This window comes from Mesoplodon densirostris, chromosome 4 (assembly GCF_025265405.1).
Source record: "Mesoplodon densirostris isolate mMesDen1 chromosome 4, mMesDen1 primary haplotype, whole genome shotgun sequence".
In the NCBI taxonomy this organism is placed as follows: domain Eukaryota; kingdom Metazoa; phylum Chordata; class Mammalia; order Artiodactyla; family Ziphiidae; genus Mesoplodon; species Mesoplodon densirostris.
This window is the reverse complement of record NC_082664.1, coordinates 64,900,534-64,921,762: the sequence shown is the minus strand read 5'-3', so window position 1 is coordinate 64,921,762 and position 21,229 is coordinate 64,900,534. Positions and strand designations below refer to the sequence as shown.

The window sequence follows — 21,229 nt, the reverse complement described above, 5'->3', positions numbered from 1 at the left end:
TAAAATGACATAGTATTTGCATATAACCTATGCACATCCTCCCACACACTTTATGTCACCTCTAGATTACTTATAATACAGGACACAATGTAAATGCTATGTAAATAGCTGCCTTGGTTGCGGCAAATTCAAGTTCTGCTTTCTGGAATTCTCCAGAATTTTTTTTCCTGAATATTTTTGATCCAAAGTAGGTTGAATCTGAGGATGTGGACCCACCCCTCCAAAATGGAGTGCCAACTGTATCATTCTCTTACAGATACTGGATGCTCTTTGGGAGCAGAAAGCATGCCTTAGCTTCTTTTACCTTTCTAATTTTTTCAAAATTTTAATCTGAGGAAGTGCTTTGCATAGTGCTAATATGATGGTTGGCACTTTAAAAAAGTTTAAGCATTCAAAAACTTCCCCCCTTTTTAGAAATACTTCTGTTTGATTTGCAATGTTTGTGAATTAGTATTTCCTTGAAGAAATCAAATAAATATTTCAACCACAAATTAAGATTGAAGTTTCTGAGATTTTAAAAAAACTTATTCAGGCTTAGGAATGCTTTGAAGACCTTTGGGAATACTAACTTTAAGTAGCAAAATAGTTCTAGACTTCATTTAGTTTTCACAAATAAAATTTCAGATGTCTCCAGGATCTTTTTATGAATAAGCTTCAAGAACCTAATTAATATATTTATTCCTATTACATCTTTTGAAGTCATCTAAGCTCTATAACAAATCTATAATTAAAAATTACAAAATTCAGAAGGCCAGTTTACCCGACCTTAACTTTCAGAAACCTGTACTAAACACTTCCCTAGAAAAGTTATCACATAACCCACGCTAGATGACCAAAAATTCAACAAATTTTGCAGTACCATCATTCTTCTTCCTCATCTATAAAAAAAAAAGCCACCATTTAGAACTGTTCCTCAAATGATGGCATTATAATACACTAATCTGTGAAGTGTATATCACATGTAATCTGCTCCTAATAATAAAGTACTGAACAATGCAAATTATTGCCTTAAAATAATCAATAATAATGAGGACTGATCCAACAATACAGTGAATAACACAAAAAACTCTCTAGTTGCAGAGACACAGAAATGCTGGATAAAAATAATACAAGCTCAAAAAAAGAAAGGAAGAGGAGAAGGAGTAGAAGTGAAGAAAAGAGAGTAAGTAGGAAAGGAGGAAGTGGGATGGAGGAAGAGGTGCCATGAGGGAGAGGAGGATGGTTAAGAATGTGGTATAAAGGCAGGGAGGGGTTGAAGGGGAAATATGTAGGAAAGGAGATGGGAAGGAAGTAAGGATGAGGAGAAGGGAGAATGGTAAGGGAAAAGAAACACAAAAATGTAGTATTAAAATATAAGCAATATGGAGTCAAGCACAAATAAGGGGGGAAGCAGAAGAGAAAAGTAGGAGGAAAACAGAAAGAAGGTGCAAGAGAGAAGAAGGGGGGTAAAACCACACAAATAGGCTGGAAAATTATAAACAATACATTATCAAGTTCTAAGAAAAGAGGAGGGTATATGAGAAGGGAGAAGAAATTGAGAAAAGGGAGGAAGAGAAGAGAGGACAAAAGGAAGAAACAGAGAAATAGTAAGTTGGAAGACAGACTGATGCTATTACTCAGAATGTAGCACAGAAAAATAATAAGATGGAAACAGACTGCCTCAGAAGTCCCAAGAACAAAGATAAAATGTAAGCAATATTCAAAGAAATAAGGTCTGAGTACTATCTAAAATTGGTGAAATATGTAAATAAATCTTCAGACTGAAAAAGCATAGTGATTCCCAAGCAGGATGAACACAAATCCACGGTCACATCCTAACTCCAAAAACAAAATGGAAGTATTACAACCAAGAAAAGTTACCTACATAGAAATATCAAAACTAACAACAGACTTCTCATCAGCCCAATAAGAGGCAAGAAGACAATGCAATTTTATACTGAAAGAACTAAGGGAAAATAATAGTCATCATAAAATTCTAATTCAGCTACACTACTGTTCAATAAGATGAACATGAAAATAAAGAAAAGGCATTTTCTTACATAGAGTTTAACACTTAAAAACCCTCACTCAAAGAATTACAAAAGATAGATTTCTGAACGAATAGAAATAAACTCACATGGGAGAGTGAGAAGAAGCAAAGATGAGCTAAGAAACTGGAAAATGTGTGGGTAAATCTCAATGAGCACTGACTGTTAACAAAAGTACTAATGCAAAAGGTTACTAACAAGGAGGAAGTAAAATAATGGGCAATAATGTGAAAGATGAAACAAATGCTGGAGAGAGTATTTTAAGATCTTATTTTATTTAAGAGGACAGTAGAAACAGTGATGAACTCTAGACTTCAATATTAGTATGCTATTGACGTTTTCTGAGTTACCTATAAGAGAATAACAACAATGCATAACTTCTAATCATTAGAAGGGAAAAAGAATATAGAAAAGCTTATCAATCTAACAGACATGAGTAAAGAAAAGCACCCGAAAAAAGTGTATGAGATGACAGAAATCAATATAAATATAAAAGTAATTACAAAAAAGTTAATGGATTAAATGACACAGTTAAGAGAGAGCTATAATCATACTGGATTTAAAAACACACACAAAAGTCAAGCTACAAAGTATTTACTAAGAAAAGTATTTTGAACCCAAATACTAACCAAAAATACCAACAGTGATCACTCAAAAAGAGACAAAAAGTAAACATTAAGGCAAGAATTAATACAATTAAAGAGTTCAATGTATTTTGACAAAAGGCTCTATTTACCAGAAAGCTTTAATTTCAATTTTGCATGAAGAGTTATAAACAGTAAAAGCTGATAGATTTCTAAGGAAAAGCAAACCCATTTATAGTGTGGTAGCTTTTAACACATCTGTCTCATATTTAACAGAAGTAAGTAGTGAGTATACACAAGATTTGAACAACAAAATGAGCACTTTACCTGTAAAACTCTAAATTCAAGAGACTATAAATCTTCCCATGTAAAAGTAAGGTATTTATAAAAACTGAACTACTGGTGACTTCCCTGGTGGTCCAGTGGGTTAACACTCTGCACTCCCAAAGCAGGGAGCTCAGGTTCAACCCCTGGTCAGGAAACTAGATCCCGTGTGCCACAAATAACAGCCCACATGGTGCAATTAAAAAAGCCCACATGCCACAACTAAAAAGAGCCCACATGCAGCAAGGAAGATCCCACACACGGAAACAAAGATCCTGAAAGCTGCAACTAAGACCCAGCGCAGCCAAATAAAAAAGTAAATAAATAAATAAATAAATAAATATTAAAAACAAAAACAGTTTAAAAACTGAACTACTAAGGACACAAACTAAATAGAAAAAGAACCAAGAACAACTTAGCACATACCATGCTCTCTGACCAAAATGAACTAAAATTAAGAGTTAATAACTAGGGACTTCCCTCCTGGCACAGTGGTTAAGAATCCGCCTGCAAGAGGAGGAGCTTCAAGATGGGGGAAGATTAAGACGCAGAGATCAACTTCCTCCCCACAAATACATCAGAAATACATCTACATGAGGAACAGCTCCTACAGAACACCTACTAAACACTGACAGAAGACGTCAGACTTCCCAAAAGGCAAGAAACTCCCCACATACCTGGGTAGGGCAAAAGAAAAAAGAAAAAACAGAGACAAAAGAATAGGGACACGACCTACACCTCTGGAAGGGAGCTGTGAAGGAAGGTTTCCACACACTAGCAAGGCCCTTCGCGAGCGGACACTGCAGGTGGTGGAGGGGGGAAGCTTCGGCGCCACGGAGGAGAGCGCAGCAACAGGGGTGCAGAGGGCAAAGCGGAGAGATTACCGCACAGTCGATCGGTGCCAACCAGCACTCACCAGTCCGAGAGGCTTCTCTGCTCACCCGCCGGAGCGGGCGGGGGCTGGGAGCTGAGGCTCGGGCTTGGGAGGTCGCATCCCAGGGAGAGGACAGGGGTTGGCTGCGTGAACACAGCCTCAAGGGGGCTAGTGCACCACAGCTAGCTGGGACAGAGTCCAGGGAAAGGTCTGGGGCTGCCAAAGAGGCAAGACACTTTTTCTTGCCTCTTTGTTTCCTGGTGCGCAAGGAGAGGGGATTAAGAGGCGCCGATTAAAGGAGCTCCAGGGACGGGCGCGAGCTGCGGCTATCAGCGCGGACCCTAGAGACAGGTATGAGACGCTAAGGCTGCTGCTGCAGCCACCAAGAAGACTGTGTGCAAGCACAGGTTACTATCCACACCTCCCCTGCCGGGAGCCTGTGCAGCCAGCCACTGCCAGGGACCCGTGATACAGGGACAACTTCCCCAGGAGAACACAAGGCGCGCCTCACACTGCTGCAACGTCATGCCGGCCTCTGCCGCCACAGGCTCGCCCCGCACTCCCCCCGGCCTGAGTGAGCCAGAGCCCCCGAATTAACTGCTCCTTTAACCCTGTCCTGTCTGAGGGAAGAACAGACACCCTCAGGCGACCTACATGCAGAGGTGGGGCCAAATCCAAAGCTGAACCCCAGGAGCTGCGCAAACAAAGAAGAGAAAGGGAAATCTCTCCCAGCAACCTCAGGAGCAGCGGATTAAATCTCGACAATCAACTTGAAGTACCCTGCATCTGTGGAATACCTGAATAGACAACGAATCATCCCAAATTCAGGAGGTGGGCTTTGGGAGCAACGAGATATGTATTTTTTTCCATTTTTCTCTTTTTGTGAGGGTGTATGTATATCCTTCTGTGTGTAATTTTGTCTGTTTAGCTTTGCTTTTACCATTTGTCCTAGGGTTCTGTCTGTCCATTGTTTATTGTTTTTGTTTTTTTAGTATAGTGTTTAGTGCTTGTTATCATTGGTGGATTTGTTTTCTGCTTTGCTCGCTCTCTTCTTTCTTTCCTTTTTTTTCTTAATTTTTATCACTTACAAAAAATTTCTTTTTAATAATTATTTTTTATTTTAATAACTTTTATTTTATTTTATTTTATCTTCTTCTTTCTTTCTTTCTTTTTTTACTTCCTTTTATTCTGAGCCGTGCAGATGACAGGCTCTTGGTGCTCCAGCCAGGCATCAGGGCTGTGCCTCTGAGGTGGGAGAGCCAACTTCAGGGCACTGGTCCACAACAGACCTCCCAGGTGCACATAATATCAAAGGCAAAAATCTCCCAGAGAACTCCATCTCAAGGCCAAGACCCATCTCCACTCAACGACCACCAAGGTACAGTGCTGGACACCCTATGCCAAACAACTAGCAAGACAGGAACAAAACCCCACCCATTAGCAGAGACGCTGCCTAAAATCATAATAAGGCCACAGACACCACAAAACACACCACCAGACATAGACCTGCCCACCAGAAAGAAAAGATCCAGCCTCATCCACTACAACACAGGAACTAGTCCCCTCCACCAGGAAGCCTACACAACTCACTAAACCAACCTTAGCCACTGGGGGCAGACACCAAAAACAACAAGAACTACGAACCTGCAGCCTGCGAAAAGGAGACCCCAAACACAGTAACTTAAGCAAACTGAGAAGACAGAGAAACACAGAGCAGATGAAGGAGCAAGGTAAAACCCCACCAGACCTAACAAATGAAGAGGAAATAGGCAGTCTACCTGAAAAACAATTCAGAATAATGATAGTAAACATGATCCAAAATCTTGGAAATAGAATGGAGAAAATACAAGAAATATTTAACAAGGAACTAGAAGAACTAAAGAGCAAACAAACAATGGTGAACAACACAACAAATGAAAATAAAAATTCTCTGGAAGGAATCAATAGCAGAATAACTGAAGTAGAAAATGGATAAGTGACCTGGAAGATGAAATAGTAGAAATAACTACTGCAGAGCAGAATAAAGAAAAAAGAATGAAAATAACTGAGGACAGTCTCAGAGACCTCTGGGTCAACATTAAACATACCAACATTCGAATTATAGGGGTCCCAGAAGAAGAAGAGAAAAAGAAAGGGACTGAGAAAATATTTGAAGAGATTATAGTTGAAAATTTCCCTAATATGGGAAAGGAAATAGTTAATCAAGTCGAGGCAGCACAGAGTCCCACACAGAATAAATCCAAAGAGAAACACGCCAAGACACATATTAATCGAACTATCAAAAATTAAATAGAAAGAAAAAATATTAAAAGCAGCAAGGGAAAAACAACAAATAACATACAAGGGAATCCCCATAAGGTTAACACCTGATCCTTCAGCAGAAACTCTGCAATCCAGAAGGGAGTGGCAGGACATATTTAAACTGATGAAGGGGAAAAACCTACAACCAAGATTACTCTACCCAGCAAGGATCTCACTCAGATTTGATGGAGAAATTAAAACATTTACTAACAAGCAAAAGCTAAGGGAATTCAGCACCACCAAAACAACTTTACAACAAATGCTAAAGGAACTTCTCTAGGCAAGAAACACAACAGAAGGAAAAGACCTACAATAACAAACCCCAAACAATTAAGAATACGGTAATAGGAACATATATATCAATAATTACCTTAAATGTAAATGGATTAAATGTTCCAACCAAAACACAGAGACTGGCTGAATGGATACAAAAACAAGACCTGTATATATGCTGTCTACAAGAGACCCACTTCAGACCTAGGGACACATACAGACTGCAAGTGAGGCGATGGAAAAAAGATATTCCATGCAAATGGAAATCAAAAGAAAGGTGGAGTAGCAATTCTCATTATGAGACAAAACAGACTTTAAAACAAAGACTATTACAAGAGACAAAGAAGGACACTACGTAATGATCAAGGGATCAATCCAAGAAGAAGATATAACAATTGTACATATTTATGCACCCAACATAGGAGCACCTCAATACATAAGGCAAATACTAACAGCCATAAAGGGGGAAATGGACAGTAACACACTCATAGTAGGGGACTTTAACACCCCACTTTCACCAATGGACAGATCAAACAAAATGAAAATAAATAAGGAAACACAAGCTTAAATGACACATTAAGATGGACTTAATTAATATTTATAAGACATTCCATCCAAAAACAACAAAATACACTTTCCTCTCAAGTGCTCATGGAACATTCTCCAGGATAGATCATATCTTGAGTCACAAATCAAGCCTTGGTAAATTTAAGAAAATTGAAATCTTATCAAGTATCTTTTGTGACCACAACACTATGAGACTAGATATCAATTACAGGAAAAAATCTGTAAAAAATACAAACACATGGAGGCTAAACAATACACTACTTAATAACCAAGAGATCACTGAAGAAATCAAAGAGGAAATCAAAAAATACCTAGAAACAAATGAAAATGAAAACACGATGATCCAAAACCTATGGGATGCAGCAAGAGTAGTTCTAAGAGGAAAGTGTATAGCAGTACAATCGTACCTCAAGAAACATCTCAAATAAACAACCTAACGTTACACCTAAATTAATTAGAGAAAGAAGAACAAAAAGCCCCCGAAGTCAGCAGAAGGAAAGAAATCATAAAGATCAGATCAGAAATAAATGAAAAAGAAATGAAGGAAACAATATCAAAGATCAATAAAATTAAAAGCTGGTTCTTTGAGAAGATAAACAAAATTGATAAACCATTAACCAGACACATCAAGAAAAAAAGGGGGAAGACTCAAATCAATAGGATTAGAAATGAAAAAGGAGAAGTAACAACTGACACTGCAGAAATACAAAGGATCATGAGAGATTACTACAAGCAATTATATGCCAATAAAATGGACAACCTGGAAGGAATGGACAAACTCTCAGAGATGCACAACCTTCCGAGACTGAACCAGGAAGAAATGGAAAATATGAACAAACCAATCACAAGCACTGAATTGAAACTGTGATTAAAAATCTTCCAGCAAACAAAAGTCCAGGACCAGATGGCTTCACAGGCAAATTGTATCAAACATTTAGAGAAGAGCTAACACCTATCCTTCTCAAACTCTTCCAAAATATAGCAGAGGGAGGAACACTCACAAACTCATTCTACGAGGCCAGCATCACCCTGATACCAAAACCAAACAAAGATGTCACGAAGAAAGAAAACTACAGGCCAACAGCACAGATGAACATAGATACAAAAACCCTCAACAAAATACTAGCAAACAGTATTTGACAGCAAGTTAAAAGGATCATACACCATGATCAAGTGGGTTTATCCAAGGAATACAAGGATTCTTCAATATATGCGTATCAATCAATCAATGTGATACACCATATTAACAAATGGAAGAAGAAAAACCATTTAATCATCTCAAGAGATGCAGAGAAAGCTTTTGACAAAATTCAACACCCATTTATGATAAAAACCCTCCAGAGAGTAGGCATAGAGGGAACTTTCCTCAACATAATAAAGGCCATATACGACAAACCCACAGCCAGCATCATCCTCAATGGTGAAAAACTGAAACCATTTCCACTAAGATCAGGAACAAGATAAGGTTGCCCACTCTCACCACTACTATTCAACATAGCTTTGGAAGTTTTAGCCACAGCAATCAGAGAAGAAAAAGAAAGAAAAGGAATCCAGGGCTTCCCTGGTGGCGCAGTGGTTGAGAGTTCGCCTGCCGATGCAGGGGACACAGGTTCGTGCCCCAGTCTGGGAAGATCTCACATGCCGCAGAGCGGCTAGGCCCGTGAGCCATGGCCGCTGAGCCTGTGCATCCGGAGCCTGTGCTCCGCAACAGGAGAGGCCACGACAGTGACAGGCCCGCATATCGCAAAAAAAAAAAAAAAGGAATCCAAATCGGAAAAGAAGAAGTAAAGCTGTCACTGTTTGCAGATGACATGATACTATACATAGAGAATCCTAAAGATGCTACCAGAAAACTACTAGAGCTAATCAATGAATCTGGTAAAGTAGCAGGATACAAAATTAATGCACAGAAATCTCTTGCATTCCTATACACTAATGATGAAAAATCTGAAGGAGTAATTAAGGAAACACTCCCATGTACCACTGCAACAAAAAGAATAAAATACCTAGGAATAAACCTACCTAAGGAGACAAAAGACCTGTATACAGAAAACTATAAGACACTGATGAAAGAAATTAAAGATGATACAAACAGATGGAGAAATATACCATGTTCTTGGATTGGAGGAATCAACATTTTGAAAATGACTATACTACCCAAAGCAGTCTACAGATTCAGTGCAACCCCTATCAAACTACCAATGGCATTTTTTAAGAACTAGAACAAAAAATTTCACAATTTGCATGGAAACACAGAACACCCCGAATAGCCAAAGCAATACTGAGAAAGAAAAATGGAGCTAGAGGAATCAGGCTCCCGGACTTTAGACTATACTACAAAGCTACAGTAAGCCAGACAGTATGGTATTGCCACAAAAACAGAAATATAGATCAATGGAACAGGGTAGAAAGCCCAGAAATAAACCCACGCACATATGGTCACCTTATCTTTGATAAAGCAGATGACAATATACAATGGAGAAAAGGCAGCCTCTTCAATAAGTGGTGCTCGGAAAACTGGACAGCTACATGCAAAAGAATGAAATTAGAACGCTCCCTAACACCATATACAAAAATAAACTCAAAATGAATTAAAGACCTAAATGTAAGGCCAGACATTTTCAAAGTCTTAGAGGAAAACATAGGAAGAACACTATTTGACATAAATCACAGCAAGATCCTTTTTGACCCACTCTTAGAGAAATGGAAATGAAAAGAAAAATAAACAAATGGGACCTAATGAAACGTAAAAGCTTTTGCACAGCAAAGGAAAACATAAACAAGACGAAGAAACAACCCTCAGAATGGGAGAAAATATTTGCAAATGAAGCAAGTAACAAAGGATTAATCTCCAAAATATACAAGCAGCTCATGCAGCTCAATATCAAAAAAACAAACGACCCAATCCAAAAATAGGGAGAAGATCTAAAAAGACATTTCTCCAAAGAAGATATACAGATTGCCAACAAACATATAAAAGGATGCTCAACATCAGTGAGCAGTAGAGAAATGCAAATCAAAATTACAATGCAGTATCAACTCACACCAGTCAGAATGGCCATCATCCAAAAGTCTACAAACAAGAAATGCTGGAAAAGGTGTGGAGAAAAGGGAACCCTCTTGCACTGTTGCTGGGAATGTAAATTGATACAGCCACTATGGAGAATAGTATGGAGGTTCCTTAAAAAACGAAAAATAGAACTACCAGATGACCCAGCAATCCGACTAGTGGGCATATACCCTGAGAAAACCATAATTCAAAAAGAGTCACGTACCACAATGTTCACTGCCGCACTATTTACAATAATCAGAACATGGAAGCAACCTAAGTGTCCATGACAGATGAATAGATAAAGAAGATGTGGCACATGTATACAGTGGAATATTAGCCATAAAAAGAAATGAAATTGAGTTATCTGTAGTGAGATGGATGGACCTAGAGTCTGTCATATAGAGTGAAGTAAGTCAGAAAGAGAAAAATAAATGCCATATGCTAACACATATATATGGAATCTAAAAAAGAAAAAAATATGGTTCTTAGAACCTAGGGGCAGGACAAGAATAAAGACACAGACATAGAGAATGGACTTGAGGACAGGGGGAGGGGGAAGGGTAAGCTGGGATGAAGTGAGAGGTTGGCATGGACATATATACAATAACAAATGTAAAACAGATAGCTAGTGGGAAGCATCCAGATAGTACAGGGAGATCAGCTCGGGGCTTTGTGACCACCTAAAGGGGTGAGATAGGGAGGATGGGAGGGAGATGCAAGAGGGAGGGGATACAGGGACATATGTATACATACAGCTGATTCCCTTTGTTATATAGCAGAAACTAACACACCATTGTAAAGCAATTATACTCCAATAAAGATGTTAAGAAGAAAAGAGAAAAAGGTAGAGGAAACAGATGAAATTAATTTGAATATATTATATTTAACCAATATCAAAAATATTATTTCAGGGGCTTCCCTGGTGGCACAGTGGTTGAGAGTCTGCCTGCCGATGCAGGGGACACGGGTTCGTGCCCCGGTCCGGGAAGATCCCACATGCCGTGGAGCGGCTGGGCCCGTAAGCCATGGCCACTGAGCCTGGGCGTCTGGAGCCTGTGCTCCGCAACGGGAGAGGCCACAACAGTGAGAGTCCCGCGACCGCAAAAAAAAAAAAAAAAAATTATTTCAATATATAATAAAAATAAAATTATTAGTGACATTAAAAAACCCTTAAACATAAAGTAAATAAAACTTATTCTCTTGCCTTCAAAGATTCGACACAGACACAGAGGAAATGAGAAGATACAGTGAAAAAGATAATCTTATAAACAAAGATACAATGTCTGATTTAAGAGCAACGTCAATTCTGTTTTATCAAACATACCAGAAGCATACAGACATAAAGATAAGGCAAAGGCAAACAGTTATAATCACTTATGTTTAGTTAATAGTTTATATTTGCATAGATAGCACTTTTACAGTTATACAAACATATCTTTTTTTTTTTTTTTTTTTTTTTTTTTTTTTTTGCGGTACGCGGGCCTCTCACTGTTGTGGCCTCTCCCGTTGCGGAGCACAGGCTCCGGACACGCAGGCTCAGCAGCCATGGCTGACGGGCCCAGCCGCTCCGCGGCATGTGGGATCTTCCGGGACCGGGGCACAAACCCGTGTCCCCTGCATCGGCAGGCGGACTCTCAACCACTGTGCCACCAGGGAAGCCCTCCACGAATATATTTTTTAAATAGGTATATTATCTCCACTTCTGAGGAAACTAAGCCTGAGAGAAGTTAGGTAACAAGTCCAGGTCACACAAAGCTCTTAAACAGTTCCGAATCAGCTTTTCTGAGCCCTCAATCAACACCACCATATTAGCTACACTTCAGGTGGTACGCAAAGCATAATATAACCTTTTGGCCAATTTTAATCAAATTCATTCTGAAAGAACAGTATTTTTAAAGAATTATTTGAAAGCAACACAGTCCTGTAGAGGCTGAGATAGATACTCTGAAGTTTTAGGACAGATAGTGAAAGTTTTTAGTTTGATACTTCATGACCTCTTGCCTGAATTTTATTAGTAGCCTCCTACCTAATCTCCCACCATTTGAAGGCCACTTTTATCCATCCTCCACATATTGCTACCAGAATAATTTACCAAACCTGAGTCCAACTACCGGTATCACTCATCAGCTTAAAATACTTAAGGGGTTTCCCACTGTTAACAGGATAAGCCTGGGTTCCTTCACATGATATACAAGTCCTATTTTTCTTCCCTAACTTCCTATTATCTGTCCACTACCCACTATACAGTAAGGAACTAAATAAATTATGATACATCCATACAAATGAATAGGCAGCCACTAAAAATATTCATAAAAGAACATTTTAATAAAACTGAAAAACATTAAGTATTTATAGTTTAAAAAGCAAGTAGGGGGGCCTCCCTGGTGGCGCAAGTGGTTGAGAGTCCGCCTGCCGATGCAGGGGATACGGGTTCGTGCCCCGGTCTGGGAGGATCCCATATGCCGCGGAGCGGCTGGGCCCGTGAGCCATGGCCGCTGAGCCTGCGCGTCCGGAGCCTGCGCGTCCAGAGCCTGCGCGTCCAGAGCCTGTGCTCCGCAACGGGGGAGGCCACAACAGTGAGAGGCCCGCATACCGCAAAAAAAAAAAAAAAAAAAAAAAGCAAGTAGGTAATATCAGCGAGTTAGTGGAATAAGGAGCTCTGAAAATCTTTTCCTCCATTAAAAACAACTAAACAAAAGCAAAAACAGTAAAAATCAACCTTTTCGTAGACCTGGAAATTAATCAAAGGCTCGCAACAATCAAGCATATTTTTTCAAGAAAAATGGATGAATCTCAAGAACAGTTAGCTCTGTGGCATTTCAAACTTACTGTGTTCCCATTCCCCATCCTCATCTCCATAGCAGCCTTAAAAACCAACAGCCCAGGATCAGAGTGAGAAACAGCAGCCTATGGGTCACTGGAGGAGTCAGAATAGAATTGGAGTTCTTTCAAAGCTTCACTCTAAGAGAAATGTCATTATTTGACTTATCTAGCTGCTCCTTCGAAAATCCAGCTTGCAAAGCTTGTCTTTATTTGAGTAACTCAGAACTCACACACTGCAACAGCTTCTCCCCTGGAGACATTTATGGAAAACATTCAGTGGCAATTATAACACCACAGCTGCCTGAGGCAGCAATCACTGATGAGGCAAACAACTAACCAAAAAAAAAAACTTAAAAGGAAAAATATAGAGAATGTGCTATCCATAGGGAACTTGAAAGAGCTACGACTTATTAAGAGGAGTATAGAAAGCCATGAGCTGAGCTGCAAGCATACCAAGGCAAGTCTGGAAAGAGATTTAAACTTTCACCTCTGTCTGATCTTGAGGTTACACAAGAAAGATGTGAAGGCTAAATAAGTACTGTAAACTGTTTCTTAGATACTGACAGTATGTCCCAGTACACACAGAGAGCTCCTTGGCAAAGACTAGGAAATTTACTGACTCCAGGCTTGTAAGGAAGTATCCGTGCAGTCATTAGCTGACCACTAAGTTGAACGAGTAAAGAATGCGGTGGTCACAGAGGAGAAAGAAAATACACTGCACATAGTTCAGGAAAGTCATTAAAGAATCACACAGCAACAATAACAACAGAAACAACAACAAACCCTGGGGGAGAGGGAGAAAGTGGTTTCCAGAGTTGCTGTATTATTTAAAATGTCAGTTTATCAACAAAATTACAAGACACACAAAGAAATAAGAAAGTATGCCCCTGCCGCGGTGCAACTAAGCCCGTGCACCACAATTTCTGAGCCTGAGCTCCACAGCCTGCGAGCCACAACTACTGAGCCCACGTGCCACAACTACTGAAACCACATACCTAGAGCCTGGGCTCCGCAACAAAGAGAAGCCACTGCAACGAGAAGCCCATGCACCGCAACAAAGAGGAGCCCCCACTCATCGCAACTAGAGAAAGCCTGCGTGCAGCAATGAAGACCCAAAGCAGCCAAAAATAAATAAGTAAATATAAATAAATTAAAAAAAAAAAAAGGAAAGTATGCCCCAGCTCTCATGTGGAGGCAGGGAAGTTTGGCCTTTGGGAATGATCACTAAGACACAAAGGAGACCTGGGCCTTGGGCTCCCAGAGAAGAAGAAGAAGAAAAAGAAGGTAGTCAAAGAACCAGAGACTCAATACTAGGTTTTAAATAGTGACAATTATTTCGCAGAGGTTTGTCCCACAACAGCCACGCCACCCTCAAAGAATGTGGTCCAAGAGTAGGCACCCAAAATGCCTCTAGTGAAGAAAAAGAACAGTCATAGCCCTGTGAGGAGCCCCTAGAACCTGAGGCCACGTTACATGCTGGACGGACTGAGCCGTCACCCAGCCCCAGGAAGCAGGCGCTTGGTCCATCCAAGTCACTCAGTGGGGAGAAGAGGAAATCCATGTCCCCTGGCTTGAGGGTGAAGACCTCCCCAGATCCCAAGCAGGTCGAGGAGGTAACCAGAGCTGGCAAGAAGCTCAAAAAACACAAGAAGAAGAAAAAGGCCCAGGAAGCTACAGCCTTCTCAGCCAGGGACCCTTGGTTCTGAGAGGCCAGGGATATTCTGTACACTTGCTCAGTTGGGAAAGATGGCATCTGGGAGCAGGCAGCCTCATGACTGAAACAGAAGTAGGGGAGTCCCAGGGAACACAACGTGAAGATGAAGCAACGGGAAGATGAAGGAGAAAAAGAAAATCCACCAGGAGGGAGATACCCCTCCTGGGGCACCCTAAGCTCTCCAGGTCCAGGGTGAGCAGCCCTAGGAAAGAAAGTAAAAAGAAGCCAGTCAAAGTTGAAGCTCCAGAATACATCCCAATAGGAGATGGCCCCAAGGCTCCTGTGAAGAAGAAAATGAAGTCCAAGAAAAAAGGCAGAGCAGGCAGACATTGAGGAGCCAGCTCTGAAGAGGAAGAAGAAGCAGGAGAGCAGAGTAGGAGGAGAACCTTGGGACGAGGAGCCCAACACGGACTTGGAGGTGGTGTTGGAAAAGAAAGGCAACATGGACAAGGCACACGTAGGCCAGGTGCGGCCTGGTCCTCATCCCTCCAGTGCATCTTCCCTCCCCTAGACGCACACTAGCCTCCTTCCAAGCCACAAGATCCTGGTCCCAGAGGCGTTAGGGACTCCAAAGGCCACCAGGCCAGCCTCTGCCACATCTCCAGTGGCAGGGAGCCCGTGGTCTCCAACACTTCATGCCATGACTTTGGCTGAGGGGCTTTCTGGTCCTTCAGAATCCCAGACTGAGGCTGTCCTCCTCGTAACTGCTGCAGGGGGAGAAGAGGAAACGTGCTCCCCCCGGCCCACGCGCGAGCACCTCCTCACCTCCATTCAGGAGCATTTTTTTTTTTTTTTGCCTTTCGCAGCTTTATTTAAATATAATTGACATACAATAATCTGCACATCAGGTGAACAATTTGATGAGTTTTGACATATGTATGCATCCAGGAAACCAGCAACTAAGGTAATAAACATACCCATGATTTGCAAAAGTTTCCTTGTGCCCCTTCGTAATCCATCCCTTCCTTCCCCATCCCCAGATAACCACTACTACTCTGTCACTATGAATTAGCTTACATTTTCTAGAATTTGTATACAATTGGGATTATAGAGTATTTACTCTTTTTTTTTTTTTTTTTTTGCGGTACGCGGGCCTCTCACTGTTGTGGCCTCTCCCGTTGCGGAGCACAGGCTCTGGACGCACAGGCTCAGCAGCCATGGCTTACGGGCCCAGCCACTCCGCGGCATGTGGGATCTTCCCGGACAGGGGCACGAACCCATGCCCTGCCCGGCATTGGCAGGTGGACTCTCAACCACTGCGCCACCAGGGAAGCCCTACTCTTTTTTAAACTGGCTTCTTTCACTTAGCATAATCATTTTGAGATTTATCTATATTGTTGCATGTATCAATAATTTGTTCCTTGTTATCAGCTGTCCAATATTTCTAGCATTGTTTGTTTTGATGTTAAAAACATTTTCAATTCTCAGTTGAATTGCCTAGGCACCTTTGTAAAAAATCAACTGACTACGACCAAAACAAAACAAAAGTATGCTCCATGTACAGGAGAAAGATCAGTCAATAGAAACTGTCCCTGAGGAAGAACAGACATTAGATCTACTAGGCAAACACTATCATCTGTTTTAAATACGTTCCAAAAAATAAAGAAAACCATGTCTAAAGAACTAAAGGAAAGTGTGAGAATGGCACCTCACCAAGGAGAGGATGTCAATAATGAGGTAGAAATTATGTTTTAAAAAAAAGAGTTTAGGGCTTCCCTGGTGGCTCAGTGGTTGAGAGTCCGCCTGCCGATGCAGGGGACATGGGTTCGTGCCCCAGTCCAGAAGATCCCACATGCCGCGGAGCAGCTGGGCCCGTGGGCCATGGCTGCTGAGCCTGCGCATCTGGAGCCCGTGCTCCGCAGCAGGAGAGGCCACAACAGTGAGAGGCCCGCATATCACAAAAAAAAAAGTTTAAAAGTACAATACAAAATGAAAAGTCCACTAAAAGCTCAACAGCACATCTGAACTGGCAAAATAAAAAATTAGCAAACTCAAAAGATATTAGGTTAGTTGAGATTATCCAGTCTCATGAACAGAATTTAAAAATAATGAAGAAAAATTAACAGAGCCTCAGAGACTTCTGAGTCACCATCAAATGCAGCAATACACATACAACCGGAGACCCAGGAGAGAAAAGAGACAGAAAAATTTCAAGAAATAATGGCTGAAATTTTTCCAAATTTCATGAAAAACATTTATGTGGACATTTAAGAAACTCAACAAATTAGAAGTAGAATAAACTCAGAGACCCATATCTAAGCACATCATAACAAAACTGTCAAAAGATAACAACAAAAAGAATCTTGAGAGCACCAAGAGAGAAGCAACACATCAGTTAACAAGGAAGCCTCAATAAGAAAAATATCTGATTTGTCATCAGAAAACAGGAAGGCCAGAAGTCACTGAGATGACATAGTCAATGAGCTTAAAGAAAACACCTGGCAACCAGGAATTCTATACCCAGCAAAACTGTCCTCAAAAATTAAGGCAAAATTAAGGTATCCCCAGGTACACCAAAAGTGAGAGAATTTGTTGCTAACAGGTCTGCCCTATAAAAATTACTAAGTGAGTCCATCAAGATGAAATGAAAGGATTCTAGATAGTAACTCAAATCCACTGTAAAAAATACTTTGACCTGTAAGTGAAAAAACAACTTACCAAATATACGGCATCCCACTAAAACAGTTGCTTAGAGGTAAATTTATAGCTTTAATAAACACCTTGATGCAGGTCTCAAAATCAATAACCTAATGTTCCACTTTAAAAAACTAGAAAGCAAAAAAAGCATGTGGAAGAAAGGAAATAATAAAGATTAGAATGGAGATAAGTAAAATAGAGAAAAGAAAAATAATACCAAGAAATCAATGAAACTGAAATTAGTTCTTTGAAAAGATAAAAACATTGACAAATCTTTGGCTAGACTATCCAATATAAAGAGAGATATGATTCAAATTACTAATCTGGAAAAGAGAACATTACTACCAAACTTACAGTAATAGAAAATATTTTAAGGGAATACTATGAGCATTTGTTGTTAGCAAGTTAGGTAACCTACATGGAATGGACAAATTCAAAGAAAAGACATAAAATGAACTACCAAAACTGACTCAAGAAGAAATAGAAAATCTGAATAGATCTATAAAAAGTAAAAAGATGGACTGAGTAATAAAGAAAACTGACCTCAAAGAAAAGTCCAGGCCCAAATGGCTTCATAGGTGAATTCTACCAACTCTTCCAAAGAATAAAGAAGAGAATACTTTCAAACTGTGTCAATGAGGCCAGTATTACCCTCATTCCAAAATCAGACAAAAACATTACAAGAAAACTACAGACCCATATTCCTTATGAATAAAGACACAAAAATCCTCAACAGAATACTAAAAAACTGAATATGGCAATACATGGCAATATATTAAAAGAATTATACATCATGACCAAGTGGGATTTATCCCAGAATGCAAGGTCAGTTCAACATACAAAAATCAATCAACGCAATACACCATATTAATAAAAAGGCAAAACCTACATGATAGTCTCAACAGACACAGAAAAAGTACTTGACGATAGCCAACATCCCTTAATGATAAAGAAACTCAAAAAGTTAGGAATAGGGCCTCCCTGGTGGCGCAAGTGGTTGAGAGTCCGCCTGCCGATGCAGGGGATACGGGTTCGTGCCCCGGTCTGGGAGGATCCCATATGCCGCGGAGCGGCTGGGCCCGTGAGCCATGGCCGCTGAGCCTGCGCGTCCGGAGCCTGCGCGTCCGGAGCCTGTGCTCCGCAACGGGGGAGGCCACAACAGTGAGAGGCCCGCATACCGCAAAAAAAAAAAAAAAAAAAAAAAAAGTTAGGAATAAAAATTAATGTCCTCAATCTGATAAAGGGCATCTATGAAAAACCCACACCTAACTTCATACTGACTGGTAAAAGATCAAAAGTTCTACCCTTAAAAACATTAACAAGACAAGGATGTCTGCTTTTGCCACTTTTACTCAACACTGTACAGGAAGTTCTAGCCAAAGAAATTAGACATGAAAATAAATAAAAACCATATACACTATAAAGTGAGAAGCATTACATCTCTATTCACAAATTGTATGATTTTGTATATAAAAAATTCTAAGGAATACACACACAGAAATCTATAAAAGCTAATAAACAAGTTCAGCTAGGTTGAAGAATACAAGATGAATATACAAAATCAATTGCCTTTTTACCCACCACCAATGAATAATTCAAAAGTGAAATTAAGGAAACAACTTCATTTACAAAGCATGAAAAGAATAAACTACTTGGGAATAAATCTAACAAAAGAAATGTAAGATTTGTACACTGAAAACTATAAAACATCAGTGAAAGAGACTAAAGAAGATCTAAACTAACTGAAAGACATTCTATGTTCATGGATAGGAAGACACAATATCGTTAAGATAGCAATATTCTCCCAAATATATCTAAAGATTAAATGCAACCTCTATCAAAACCCCAAGTGGCTCTTTTGCAGAAATTGAAAAGCTGATCCTAAAATTCATAGGAAAACACAGGGGACCCAGAATAATCAAAACAATCTTGAAAAAGAAGAACATCAAAAGGTACCAGCTTCCAGTTATAAAATAAATAAGTCATGGGGAATGTACAGCATGTGTGACTACAGTTAATACTGTATTGCATATTTGAGAAGTGCTAAGAATAGATCTTAAAAGTTGTCACCACAAGAAAAGAAAAATGTTGTAATTATGTATCTGGTGACAAACATCAACTATACAAATATCAAATCATGTTGTACACCTGAAACTAACATAATGTTATGTATCAATAATACCATAATACTTCAACTGAAAAAAAGAGAAGAAAAAGAAGAACAAAGCTGGAGAACTGACACTTTCCAGTTTCTAAGCTTACTACAAATTACAGTGATCAAGATAGGGTAGTGCTGCTATAAGGATAAACATACAGATGAGTGGAATAAAGTTGAGAGTCCAGAAATAAACTCTTACACTGATGGTCAAATGATTTTAAACAAGGGTATTAAGACAACTCAACAGGGGAAAAACAGTTTTTTCAACAAATGGTGCTGTGACAACTGAATATCCATATGCAGAAGAATGAAGCAGGGTCACTACCTCATACCATATATAAAAATTAACTCAGGGGCTTCCCTGGTGGCGCAGTGGTTGAGAGTCCGCCTGCCGATGCAGGGGACACGGGTTCGTGCCCCGATCCCGGAAGATCCCACATGCCGCGGAGCGGCTGGGCCCGCGAGCCATGGCCGCGGAGCCTGTGTGTCCGGAGCCTGTGCTCCGCAACGGGAGAGGCCACAGCAGTGAGAGGCCCGCGTACAGCAAAAAAAAAAAAAAAAAAAAAAAAAAAAAAAAAAAAAAAAAAAAAAAAATTAACTCAAAATGGACCAAAGCCCTAAATGTAAAAGCTAAAACTATAAAACTCTTAGAAGAAAACATGATCTTGGACTAGTCAATTGTTTCTTAGATATGGCACCAAACTCACAAGAAACAATAAAAAATAAACTGGACTTCATCAAAACTCAGAATTGTTTTGCCTTAAAGGGCACTATTTAAAAAATGAAAAGACAATCTACAGAATAAGAGAAAATATTTGCAAACTGTATATCTGACAAAAGAAACAATAACCCAATTAAAAACAGGCAAAGGATTTGAATAGACATTTCTCCAAAGGAGGTATACAAATGGTTAATAAGCACACGAAAAGATACTCACTCAACCTCATTAGCCATCAGGGAAATGCAAATCAAAATCAAAATGTGATACCACTACCCATCCACTATGATGACTATACCCAGAAAGACAGACAGTAACAAGTGTTGGGAAATTACAATACCTTCATACATTGCTGGTGGAATATAAATTATGCAGCTACTTTGGAAATGGTTTGGCAATTCCTCAAAAAGGTAAATATGGAATTAACATATTACCCAGCAATTCAACTCCTAGAACAGTATATACCCAAGAATTGAAAACATATGACCACACAAATGTTCATATCATTATTCATAACAGTAAAAAAGTGGAAACAACCCAAATGGCCATCAACTGATGAAGAGATAAATAAAATATGGTATATCCATAGTTATTATTCAGCCATAAAAAGGAATGAAATACTGTTACATGTTAAAACATGGATGAACCTTGAAAACATCGTTAGGTGAAAGAAGACAGACACAAAAACCACATATTTTGTGATTCCATTTATATAAACCATCTAGAGTGTTCAAATACATAGAGATAGAAGTAAATTAATGGTTGCCAGGGTTAGAGAGTAAGGGGAAATGGGGAGTGACTACTAATGGGTGTAGGTTTCTGTTTTACTGATCTATCTCTTTTAGCCAGCCTAGATTCAACTCCTTGACATCCCAATTTGTGAGATCTGCCAGACCCTATCTGACTAACTAAATCTGAAAGCTAGAACTTCTTAGTTAGTCTGAAAAGAATTAATTTGAAAAGAAATAGAATTAATGGAAATCAGACTGAAAAAATATTTTTTTCCTAAATCTAGAAATTGCAAACTGTTATATCACCAATTACAGATGTTTACTTCAAGCAAATGTACTACCTTCACTGTTAAAGAGCCAAAGATTAGCCAGCTCCTAGTATACAACTATTATATAAAATAATGTCTTCTTTCTTTTTTTAATTGAGTAGTCTGACAATAGGAGAG

At 39.6% G+C, this 21,229-nt stretch overlaps 1 protein-coding gene and 1 pseudogene across 5 annotated transcripts in view; one reads left to right on the top strand and one right to left on the bottom strand.

The window, feature by feature from the left end:
- Positions 1-21,229, bottom strand: part of RALGAPA1 (Ral GTPase activating protein catalytic subunit alpha 1) — a 234,698-nt gene that overhangs the window by 191,665 nt on the left and 21,804 nt on the right. The gene's annotated exons all lie outside the window — the stretch shown is intronic.
- On the top strand, positions 13,998-15,050 carry LOC132489170 (lysine-rich nucleolar protein 1-like; annotated as a pseudogene).